At 41.3% G+C, this 12,549-nt stretch overlaps 1 non-coding gene across 1 annotated transcript; it reads left to right on the top strand.

Moving 5' to 3' along the window:
• Positions 1-107, top strand: LOC120255280. The gene has a single exon (XR_005534953.1). It is a non-coding gene; the product is annotated as a small nucleolar RNA R71 (small nucleolar RNA).
• Positions 108-12,549: the final 12,442 nt, after the last annotated feature.

Below are 12,549 nucleotides of genomic sequence, written 5' to 3'. Positions count from 1 at the left end.
TACCTATGTTGAGGACATTTTCGCAGGAGTTCCTTGAACCTTTCCCATGTCTCAAATAGAGACTCCAATTCCATTTTCACAAAGGATGAGATCTCATTCCTAAGCTTTGCAGATTTTACGGGAGGGAAATAACGGGTAAGAAAAGCTTCTACCATCTCCTCCCATGTAGTGATCGATGCTATAGGTAATGAGTGTAGCCACTGCTTCGCTCTCCCCTTCATGGAAAATGGGAAGGCTCTAAACTTTATGGCATCATCCGTAACACCCGTGATCTTGAGCATATCACACACTTCCAAGAAATTCTCTATGTGACTGTTTGGATCCTCGTCGGCCAAACCATTGAACTGTGCGGACTGCTGTAACATGTGGATGAATGCCGGCTTTAACTCAAAATTCTGAGTTGTGATTGGGGGCTACACAATGCTAGATTTTGTCCCCCATACTGATTGTCTAGCATAATCAGAGAGTGTTCTCTGTTGTTCATTCTGTTCTGCCATGTTGTTAGACCATTCAATTTCCACTTCAACTAGATTCGACAGTTCTTGAACAAGTTCTTTACCCCTTCTTCTGAGTGTACGTTCAAGCTCAGGATCATCTTCAATTAATATCGAAGGGTTCCCTCGGGTTATAACCTGGAGCTGCACCAAAATAAAGAAAACAAAATTTGAATGATGGTAGAATAAGAAGATATGAAATAAAATGAATGAATAAATAGCTAAGATAGCAAAGTACAAAGTATCTCTAAACACCTACTCCCCAGCAACGGCGCCAAAAACTTGACAACGCCCCTTGTGTGTGACCCGCAAGTGCACAGGTTTGTTGATGTAATAAATCCCAAGTGAGTGGCGTATCGTATCCACAAAGAACATGGAATAAAAAATTGCCTAAATTGCTACTTAACCAAGTGAAGATGAATAATGATTGTGTTGATAAGATATGATGTAAACAGAAATAAAAGAAACAAGAATGAGAGGCACAAGTAAGTGAAAGATAAGGCAATCGATAGAAGTGTGGTACTCGGACAATGCTCCCTTAGGACTTATGCTTCAAGTGCATTACCTACCATTATACTTCCTAATTAATGCTCAATGAGTCATGAAAATCCTAAAGCACATGGTCCCAAACCTGAGGTCAACCATGAGTAACCTTCACTATATCCTGGTGGAGAAATCGCTCAGCCTCAATACCTCACATTGTATAAAGTTGCATAGAGTTCTAGGGATAACAAGTGAAAAACCATATTCCTATGTGTAGATCTAACCCTTTGGTCCAGGCGAAAGACACCTAATTACAATTAAGCCCCAGATATTAAACTTACTTCAACGCTTCACTCTATTGCTCACGCAACTAAGCCCCAGCAGAGTTCATTCCTTAGCACTTCACTCTATTATAACCGCAAAGAACTCTAGGAAGTGGAGGTAGGATAAACCACACCGGATGGGAAAGGGGACATTTTGCTACCTCTCCACTCACCTTCTCAAGCCTCTCCAATCTAGCTTGGTCTAACACTCATGGTGTGTCACCCATCCACAAAGATTACCAATATTGACTCTCAACCCTGGTGTTACTCTAAAGGAGAAATCATTCAACAAGCATTCAAGATTAGGACTCAATTAAAAGCATCAATGAAAGAAAACATAATGGAAGGTCAATGAAACAATAACATCATAGGGTTTACAAAATCCAAGTACCAACTAGGGGGTTTAGCTCTCCATAAAGCACAATACAATCAATAATGAAATCGAAAGTAAAGATAAGAAATCCTTAGGAAATCTCCTTGGTATTCATGTCGATGGTCTTATGGAGTAGCCTCATCTTCTCCAAAGGTCCACTTGTCCGGCCTAAGGCACACCTCGCCGGATCGGTGCTGACGAAAGCTCCACCAATAACCTTCATCCAAGCAAAGCGCGGTGTTGAATCCGGAGAACTACTCCAAAGATATGCCAAAAGCCTCTCAAAACCTTAGCCAAGGACCTCTCAAAAGATGGAGAAAAGTTGGAGAGAAAGGGGTAAGAAGATCCCCAAAATCGACCTGAACCGCGGCTTAAATAGGGCTGGAATCAGGCATCCACATGACCCTGTGGATTTTCCACACGGGCATGTGGATTTTCCACACGGGCATGTGGAATTTCCACAAGGGCGTGGATAATTTCCACACACCCATGTGGATTATCTAGAAATCTGATTTTGGCAGGCTGTGAACAGTAACTGTTACAATGTCTTGCTACATTGATTTGCTACAGTAACCTGCTATAGTACTCTATCGAAACACTCCAATTCCACACTTTTCATCGAGGCAATATAAACGGGCACAGGTTTATGCCGAAGATCGCAATTGTTCTTCAGTCAAAAGCCTCATTGGTGAAGCTCTTTCTATGAATGCACAAATCGGGATACGCCAATGTGACTTCCTTCGTGCCTGACACATCCGAATATGCGTGTGTGTACCGCAAGTGCACGGGTGTCGAAGTAATAAATACCCGGTGAGTCGGGTAGTCGAATCCACAGAGAACGGAAGTATTAGTAATAACCACTTCTCAATTATCTAGTCAGAATCGATGAATATGATGAAGTGAACTAATTGCAAGCAAAGCAAACAAGTATGCAAGAAATAAAGTAGAAGAGTCTCAATCACTAAGGATGAGGTATTCGGGCAATGATCCCCCTAAGATCTTCTTTGAAGCTCAAGATTCACTAAATGCTCTAGAATCGAGTCTAATGAGTCGAGGTAGTCCAACGATAACCAATCCTTGTTTCCAAGCAAAAGGCACTAGTCCCCTACAAGGTCCCGGTGGAGAAATCAACCAATCTCAACACTTCACACCCTATATGACCGCAATATGCTCTAAGAAACCTAAGAGTGAAACCGATTCCTAAATGTAGATCCAACCCTAATTCCCGGTGAAGGATCCTAACCCCCTACAAGGTCCCGGTGGAGAAATCGAGCAATCTCACGCCTCACACCAAATATGGTTGCAAAGAGAATATGGAATACGGAGATAGGGAAACACTCAATCGGAAGGGAAAGGGGACACTCCTCCATCTCAAGGCTCACCCTCTCAACCCTCTTTAATCTTGGAAATCTAACTCTAATGGAGACCTCTCACATCAAAGTATTAAATCATGCAATGTAAATCAACCACAAGGATTAACAACACTAGCAAGCAATTAAATCACAAGATTAAAACTCAAGACAACTCGGATTAACTAGAAGCATTAAGAGAATCAATCCAAAAAAATATAAATCTTAGGGTTCACATGCCCAAATACCCACTAGGGTTTAGCCCTCCATGGGCCTAGTTACAAAAACAATAATGAATACAATGAAAAAGCAATAAAAACCCATAGAGAAAACCCCCTCGAATTCGCACGCGGATTGGCCTTGATTGGTAGTTCTACGTCTTGAAGGATTCCTCTCCGAAGCTAGGTCGCCAATGGCTCCCCAAAATGCTATGACGTCGAAGGAATCTATCAAAGTTGGTGAAGAACTCCCTCTCAATCGGCGAATACCTTCTCCTCAAACCCTAGCCGCCTCTCTCTCAATGTCTATCCTCAAAGCTCCGCCAAAAAAGTCCCTTTAGAATCGGCCAAAAGGTGTATTTATAGCCTCACATCGCGTCTGTCCCGTGCCCCCATGCGCCCGCGTGGGCTGCAGGGCGTGAACAGTAATTCTGCTACAGTATTACTACATGATCGTGCACAGTGATTCTGCTACAGTACTGCTACAGTGATTTCCACAGACGCGATGATAAACATTCTCCTCTTAAGGCCACACGATCAGGCACACGATCATATGGTAGGCTATACGGCTTTTCCTTCATCAATGCGTCTTGAAAGGTCTTGAAATCTTTACAAAATGGAGGAATGTGGAGACATGGCTGCCTTTGTGCCCTTCCATTAATAAATTGGCTTGCAAAACTATGGAAGTTGGCACACATCTCCTCATACACGAACTCCTCTTGTGTCTTCCAACTTGATTTGTACAAGAACTCCCAATATTATGCCATGATAGCCTATCTTCGCTCCCTTTTGAATTCCCAATGCCTTCACAACCTATATGCATAAAAGAACACCCAATACACGAAATGAGATATAAACCGTATAGAATATGATGCTCAATGTATGTAAAACATGCATAAAAACATGTTCACTCAAGCACTTATCAGTGCCCCTCCAATTCATTGTGATGGCTTGAATACATAGAGGTTGGCACACATTCACGTATCTTAGAGCCCCACTTGTGTATTCTCGTTTGTTCCTTCCAAGATTCCACCAAATAGTGTATTCACGATCTAATTTTAGCTTCTTTTCTCAAAACATAGCTTCACAACCCTACATGGGCAAAAAAACACAAATACAGATGTATTAGCGCTTAAACCTAATAAAAGTAATGCTCATTGTAAGGAAAGAACACTTCACATTCTTAAAACACAAGCACTTATCAGGAATTTCCACATGCCCGTGTGAATCTGCAAAACTTGGTTTTTCAGCGACCTATAAATAGTAACTTCTACGGTAAATTGTCACGGTGACTTGGTTCAGTAACCTGCTACAGTACTCTAGTAAAAACACTACCAAATCCACAATTTTCATCGAGGCAACATAAATGGGCCCATGTCTATGCTATAGATCGCGTCGCTTCTTCAATAAAGGATAACTTTGATGAAGATCTTGCTAGCATTGCACAAGTCGGAATACGCAAATGTGACTGCCTCTATGCCCTTCTAAACCATTTAATTGCTTAAGTGTATTAAGGTTGGAACACATTCACGTATCTTCAAGCACAACTTGTGTATTCATGTTTGTTTACTCTAAGATTCCATCAACGAAGTGCAATCGCAATCTACTTTTGCTTCCTTCCTCTATATTTGGCTCCATAACCCTACATGCACAAAAGTAACACGAATACACATATATTATCATTAAAATCTGATAGAAGTAATATTCATCATAAGAAAAGAATACTTCGTATTACTAATACACAAACACTTATCAATGAGCAAGAACACAAAACAATAGAGAGCAAAACAAAGACACACAAACACTAAACACATAATAATATGAAAATAAGAATATGATCGGAATAGAAACTTTGGTTGCCTCCCAAGAAACGCATGTTTAACATCATTAGCTCAGCGTACCTTCATTCTTACATTCATGGTTGGTCAAATGGAGGAGAGTTACCTCTAGTTTTTTTGAGTATGTTGCATGAAAAGTATGGCTTCAACCAATGACCATTGATCTTGAATGGCCCTTTTTCTGGATGACTTATCTCAATGGTAGCATGAAGGAATACTTGTGAAACTGTCAATGGTCTGTGCCACCTTGACTTTAACTTTCCTAGAAAGAGTTTCAACCTAGAATTAAAAAGCAATACCTGATCCCTTTCCTTGAAGTTCTTAGCTTACTTGATGTGTCGGTCATGGTACTCTTTCACTCTTTCTTTGTAGTGTATAGAATATTCATAGGCCATAGCCCTCCATTTATCTAACTCATTCAATTAAAGCTTCCTCTTATGACCAATTAGGATAGGATCAAGATTTAAGCGTGTAATGGTCCAGTAGGCTTTGTGTTCCGGCTCATTGGGCAAATGACATGCTTTACCGTAGACTAACCTATAAGGTGTCACCTTGACAGGTGTTTTATAAGTTGTTCTATAAGCCCATAATGCATCATCCAACTGATCTGCCCAATCTCTATTATGATAGCTCATTGTTTTCTCCAAGATTCCTTTCAATTCATGGTTTGAAACTTTGACTTGACAGCTTGTTTGGAGATGATATGGAGTTGAAGTTTGGTGAGAAACTTCATAACCCTTTAAGACTTTTTCAAACTGGGAGTTATATAAATGAGTGTCTTAGTACCTTTTGATCACTCTTGGTGTAACAAACTGGGAGAACAATTTTATTATAAATTTCACCATAACTCTAGCATCACTAGAGGGAAGTGTGATTGCTTCCCTGCAAGTGTACAGGATCGCCAAGTAATATCTTGTGCAGGAGTGCAAAGATCATATTCCACGGGGCTAAGGAGCTCCTATTACTCCTCCATCACCTATTATCTAACCTTACAACTTAAGCACGGTAAACTAGTCTAACAAGTTCAAAAGTTTAAGCAAATTGCAAGTATGAGAATTATAAAGCCACACAAGAGATCACAAGAGCAACGATGAGATAAAGAAGATTAGGGATGAGGATTCCCTTGAGGGGTCATCATGATATATGGATGCACAGTAATAACATAGCAAGGGTAATTTAGACTGAAGGATCTCAAGATTAGTCCAACTCCAATTTCTCGATGATTGAACCCTAATCCCATACAAATGTCTATAAGGATCTCTCCCTAATCACATTCCTACGATCACATTAAGTATAGGGAGATCCTACAATAAGGACACACTTACCCTAAATCTATCCTTATGGTTCGAAGAGGCTACCGACATCCAATTTCTCGGCATGTTGGTACAAGTATACCCCTTCTAGTTCATTAGGAATCTAATAAATGTGAGTAGATCACATCTACGTGTACAAATCAAATAAGAATTACGGATCTTTCCATTAAGTAGTTCTAGGAATGAATGACAATAAAACAAACCTTAAATCAAACCAAGAATTTCAATTAATAATAAGGCATCCAAAATACATGATGAACCCCCCAAGATTCACCAATATCCAGTGCCCTTGGGCATCTAGTGTGCCATCATACAAACAAACATGATAGAGACAAGAAAGTAAGAAACAAACGCATAAGTGACACTCCCTACTCCAAATGATGAAGAAGAAGAGCAAGGCTGGCCGAATGATGCTTCCTCTAGCCGAATGAATGCCGAATGACCTCTTAACTCGTCTCCCCTTGATAGTGAAACTCTCCGCTTGAAGTTCCAAGACCTTGATCACCTCTCAAGCTTCAAGAAAATCCTCCAAAAGTTGTCTTTGTTCCTCCTTTCCTTCCCCAAGTTGTGGCTGCCCAAAAAGCTTCTTCTTCCACTCCTCAAATGTGCTTTTATACTTCCCAAGTATCCCAGCCATATGGGGCCATATAGGGGTTAAAATGAGACCAAAATCCCTCCAAAACAAGCCATCCTGGGCTCATTCCTAGGGTCTATAATGGGGTCAATGATGGCCTCATTGAGGCCGTTTGAATCAAGCTAGAAGATGGTTTCTCTTGCTACAGTATCCATCCCGGGGTCAATCCAGGGTAGCATTGAGGCCGTATGTCCTGGGTCAAATCCTGTCTCAAAAATTCTCCATGTGCTACAGTGGTTACTATAGTGATCTTGCTATAGTGCCACTACTACAGCATTTCTACTACAATAATTTGGTACAACAAATACGCTACAGTACCGCGACCTGGTTTTCTTCTCTTTTTTGTCCAAATTATATCTTCGTGTCTTCCATGGCTCCTCTGTGCCCTACAATGCAAATAATACATGATTAAGGACAAAATGGGCATCAATTCTTATAAAAATACATACAAGATATATCAAATACATATACTAAAATACGTAAATTTAGACACTTATCAAATATCACCACACCTAAGTGTTTGCTTGTCCCCAAGCAAACAAATCATAAAAAACAAAGATAATGATAAGTGGCTAGCTGTATCATCTCTGGCTTAAACAAATACAAGAATCTACAAGCACTGGATAATGAAATACAGATGTTGAGTTACAAACAGTAAGCATAACAAAAAGATCATGTCTCACCTCTTATATGTATGTGCCATGTGTGTGAATCTTCTACCTTATCTGCCCTAATCTGGTCTAGCCTAGTGACTTCAATCAGTACAGCTCTAGATGCTAATCACCGCACAAGTAAAGAGTATTGAGTCTTAAAATTCTAAGTGCTGCTCCAATGAACAAGTAAGATCCTTCTAATTCTCAAACTTGAACTAACTTCCATTTTTCTTCTCAGAACTTCCAGATTTCATTCAATTTGTATTTTTTTTTAGTCCGACTAACATAGACTGCACAATGGTAAGTGCTTGTGTGATAAGAATGGGAAGTATTATTTCCCTACGATGAGCATTACTTTTATCAAATTTTATCGCTAATATGTGTGCATTTATGTTACTTTCATGTGTGTAGGGTTGTGAAGCTGAATGTTAAAGAAAGAAGCCAATGTAGGTTGTGAATGCACTATTTGAAGGAAATCTTGAGAAGGTTCAAACGCGAAGCCATAAGTTGGGTTCAAGATGCAAGAATTTGTGCCAACCTCTTTGTATTCAAGTTAGCAAAATGATTTAGAGGGGCACAAAGGCAGTCACATTCCAGTATCTTGGCTTGTGCATTGATAGCAAGTTATTCACCAATAAAGCTGTTTATTGAAGAAGCAAGCGAACTACATCATAAACCTGTGCCCGTTTACGTTACCTCAATGAAAACATGAATTCAGGAGTGTTTTGGGCTGTTACTGTAGCAGGTTCTATTCACAACTAGCCAAAAATGTGAAGTTCAGAGAATCCACATGAGCGTGTGGACATTAGCCACACCCGTGTGGAATTTCCACAGGCATGTGTGGAGAATCCACAGGGGCGTGTGAATGCTCGATTCCAGCCCTATTTAAGGCTGATTTCAGCCCCGATTTCAGAATTCTTTTCTCCATCTTTTCCCCATTTTGAGAGAGGATGGCGGCTAGGGTTTATAGAGGTATTTGCAAGGGATTTGGAGAGGTTTTTCGGCTCAACATCGCGCTCTATTTGGAAGAAGATTAGTGGGAGAGCTTTCATCGGCATCGATCGGGCGAGGTGTATCCTAGGCTGGACAAAAGGGACCTTAGGAGGAGTCAAGGCTTCACCACAAGACCATCATCACGACTATAAGATGGGTTTTCTATGGATTACTTGATTTTACATTCGATTTTATTGTTGATTGTAAATAGCTCCATGGAGAGCTAAACCCCCTAGTGGGTACTTGGATTTGTGAACCCTAGGATGTATTTGTTTAATTAAACCTTTTGTTATGCTTCCATTAATTGATGCTTTTATTAAGTTCCAATCTTGAATGTTGGATTGAATGAATACTCCCTTAGAGTGACACTAGGGTTGAGAGTTCTTATTGGTAACCCTTGTGAGTGAGTGACACACCACGAGAGTTAGACAAAGCTAGATTGGAGAGGGTTGAGAGGGTGAGTCGAGAGGTAGCGGAGCGTCTCTTTTCCCGTCCAGTGTGATTTATCCTACCTCTATTTCCTCGAGTTCATTGCGGTCATAGTAGAGTGAATGGGCTAAGGGATGACTTTCCGCTGGGGCTTAGTTGCACAGGCAACGGAGTGAAGTGTTGGAATGATTTTAGCATCTAGGGCTTAATGGTGACTAGGGACCTTCCACCTGGACTAAAGGGTTAGGTCTATAACTAGGAAGAGGATTTATCATGTGGAATCCCTATAACTCATTGCAATTCTGTACGAGTACGAGGTATTGAAATTGTTTGACTTCTCCTCCGAGACGTGTATAGAGTCAAGCATGGTTAACCTTAGATTTGGGACCATGTATTAAAGGATCTCCACGACTCATTAATGCATTAGTTAGGAAGCATAATAGAGGTTTTGCACTTGATCTAATCATCCTAGGTGGAACATGACAAGGTCCCCTTGCTTATATCCCGCAAGTGCACGGGTTTGTCGAAGTAATAATCGCGGATGAGCGGGGTTGAATCCACAGGGAGTAGGGAGTAAAGGCACTTAATTCGATTCTTAGCTATGTGGAGTATCAACAATGATAAGTGTGGTAATGATTCAATTCTCAAAAATTAAAAGCAACAAGTAAGAGAGCAAAAGTAAGGAGGAGGCAAGGCAATCGATAAAGATGGGGTACTCGGATGATGCTTCACCTAGGATAATTGCTTCAAGTGCAAGAACTCTCTATTATGTTTCCTAATCAATGCTATGGTGAGTCGTGGAAATCCTTACATACATAGTCCAAAATCTAAGTTCAACTATGCCTAACTCTATACATGTCCCGTACGAGAAATAGAACAATCTCAACACCTCGCACTCGCATAGAGTTGCAATGAGCTCTAGGGATTCCAAGTGATAAATCTCTTCCAAGATTTATACCTAACCCTTTGGTCCAGGCGGAAGGTCCCTAGCCATAATTAAGCCCTAGATACTAAGATCACCTCAACGCTTCACTCCATTGCACGCGCAACTAGGCCCCAGCGGAGGTTCATCCCCTATACCATTCACTCTATTATGGCCGCAAAGAACTCGAGGAACGGAGGTAGTATCTATCACGTCAGAGGGGAAAGGGGACGCTCCTGTACCTCTCGACTCACCCTCTCAACCCTCTCCAACCTATCTTTGTGTAACGCTCGTGGTGTGTTACTCACTCACAAGGTTACCAATAAGAACTCTCAACCCTAGTGTCACTCTAGGGGAAATGTTCATACAATCAAGCATTCAAGGTTGGAACTCACAATAAACATCAATTTATTGAAAGCATAATAAAGAAGTTCAAAGAAACGAATATATCCTAGGGTTCACAATCAACCAAGTACACACTAGGTGCTTAGCTCTCCATGGAGCTAAGTACAATCAAAGAAATAGAATGTAAAAGTAATGAATCCATAAAGAAACCCCCTCGATTGTCGTGCCGATGGTCTTGTGGAAAGTCCTCTACTCGTCATCCAAGGATTCCTTCGTCCGGTATAGGATACGCCTCGATCGAAGCTCCCCTACCAACCTTCTTCCTAATGGAATCACGATGTCGGAGCCGTAGAACCTCTCCAAAACCTTGGCCAATACCCCTTGAAACCCTAGCCGAAGCCCTCTCGCAAGTTGGGGAAAAGATGGAGAAAAGAATACCAAAATCGGGGCTGAATCGGCTTTAAATAGGGTTGGAATCGGGCAACTCCACCGGCGTGGACGATACACGCGCCCGTGCGGAATTTCCACACGGGCGTGGATAATTTCCACATGCCCGTGTGGATTCTCTGTTTCTCTGGTTTCTCGGCCGGCTATGAACAGTGCTGCTACATTACTTGTTGCAGTGTTGCTACAGTCTTTGACCTGAATAACTTCCCAATTCCATACTTTCATCGGGGTAACGCAAACGGGCACGGGCTCTGCTACAGTCTTCGACCTGAATCACTTGCTTCTTCAATGATATATATGTTCGTGGAGCTCCTATTCTTGTATGGATAAGACGGAATGCTCGAGTGTGACTGCCTCTGTGCCCCTCCACATGGATGTGCTCACTCGAATGCGAGGAGGTTGGCACACACTCTAGCATCCCACACCTATCCTATGTCTTCGCGTTTGAAGTTTACCAAGATCTCCACCAAAATAAGTGCATTATGATCCACATTGGCCTATTTCCTTCATACTCGGCTTCACAGCCCTACCTGCGTAAAAGTAATTTAAAAACACACATATTAATGTAAAAACCTGAGAAAAGGAATGAACGCTTCGCATTCATATCGCACAAGCACTTATTAGAACAATATCCGAATACCCCATTTATATCGATTGCCTTCCCTCCCCTTTACTTGCACTTCACTTTCTTGTCTCTTTTATTCTTGTTTACATTACGTCTTGTTAACAAAACCATTATTCATCTTTCACTTGGTTAAGAAACAATTTCAGTATTTTTATTCCCTACTCCATGTGGATCAGATACCCACTCACCTGGGATTTTATTACTCGACAAACCCGTGCACTTGCGAGACGTACGCAATTGGCGTTGTCAAGTTTTTGGCGCCGTTGCCGGGGAGTAGGCGTTTAGAGATACTTTGCACTTTATTTTCTTAGCTATTCATTCATTCATTCATTCCATTTCACATTCTCTTTTTCTATCATCATTCTGATTTGTTTTCTTTCTGTTGGTGCAACTCCAGGTTATGACCAGAGGAAATCCTTCGACATTTATTGAAGAAGATCCAGAACTTGAACGTACACTCAGAAGAAGGGGAAAAGAACCTATGCAAGAACCATCTAATCAAGCTAAAATAGAAGTTGGAGGGTTAGATAATATGGCAGAACAGAATGAGCAACAGAGGACACTTTCTGATTAGGCTAGACCCTCAGTTTTGGGTACACAATCGAGTATTATGCGATCCCCGATCACAAGTCTGAACTTCGAGCTAAAACTGGCATTCATTAAAATGATTCAGCAGTCAGCGCAGTTCAACAGTTTGGCCGATGAGAACCCAAACAACCAATTAGACAACTTCTTGGAAGTTTGTGATATGCTGAAGATTAATGGTGTATTGGATGATGCTATTAGATTGAGGGCTTTCGCATTCTCTCTCAAAGGAAGAGCCAAGCCGTTGCTTGATTCCTTGCCCAAAGCCTCCATCACGACATGGAATGAGATGGTCGAAGATTTTCTTACTAGATACTTTCCTCCGGGGAAGTCGGCTAAGCTTTGCAATGAGATATAGTCGTTTGTACAGTTGGAGTTGGAATCATTGTTTAAGACATGGGAGCGCTTCAAGGATCTTTTGCGGAGGTGCTCATAACACGGATTTCCCGAATTGATGATTATCCAAACCTTCTACAGTGGGTTGAATCCGAGTACAAGGTAATTGGTAGATGCCATCGCAAGAGG

Source organism: Dioscorea cayenensis, unplaced genomic scaffold (genome assembly GCF_009730915.1).
Source record: "Dioscorea cayenensis subsp. rotundata cultivar TDr96_F1 unplaced genomic scaffold, TDr96_F1_v2_PseudoChromosome.rev07_lg8_w22 25.fasta BLBR01000924.1, whole genome shotgun sequence".
Classification (NCBI taxonomy): domain Eukaryota; kingdom Viridiplantae; phylum Streptophyta; class Magnoliopsida; order Dioscoreales; family Dioscoreaceae; genus Dioscorea; species Dioscorea cayenensis.
This window is presented reverse-complemented; position numbering and strand designations above follow the sequence as displayed.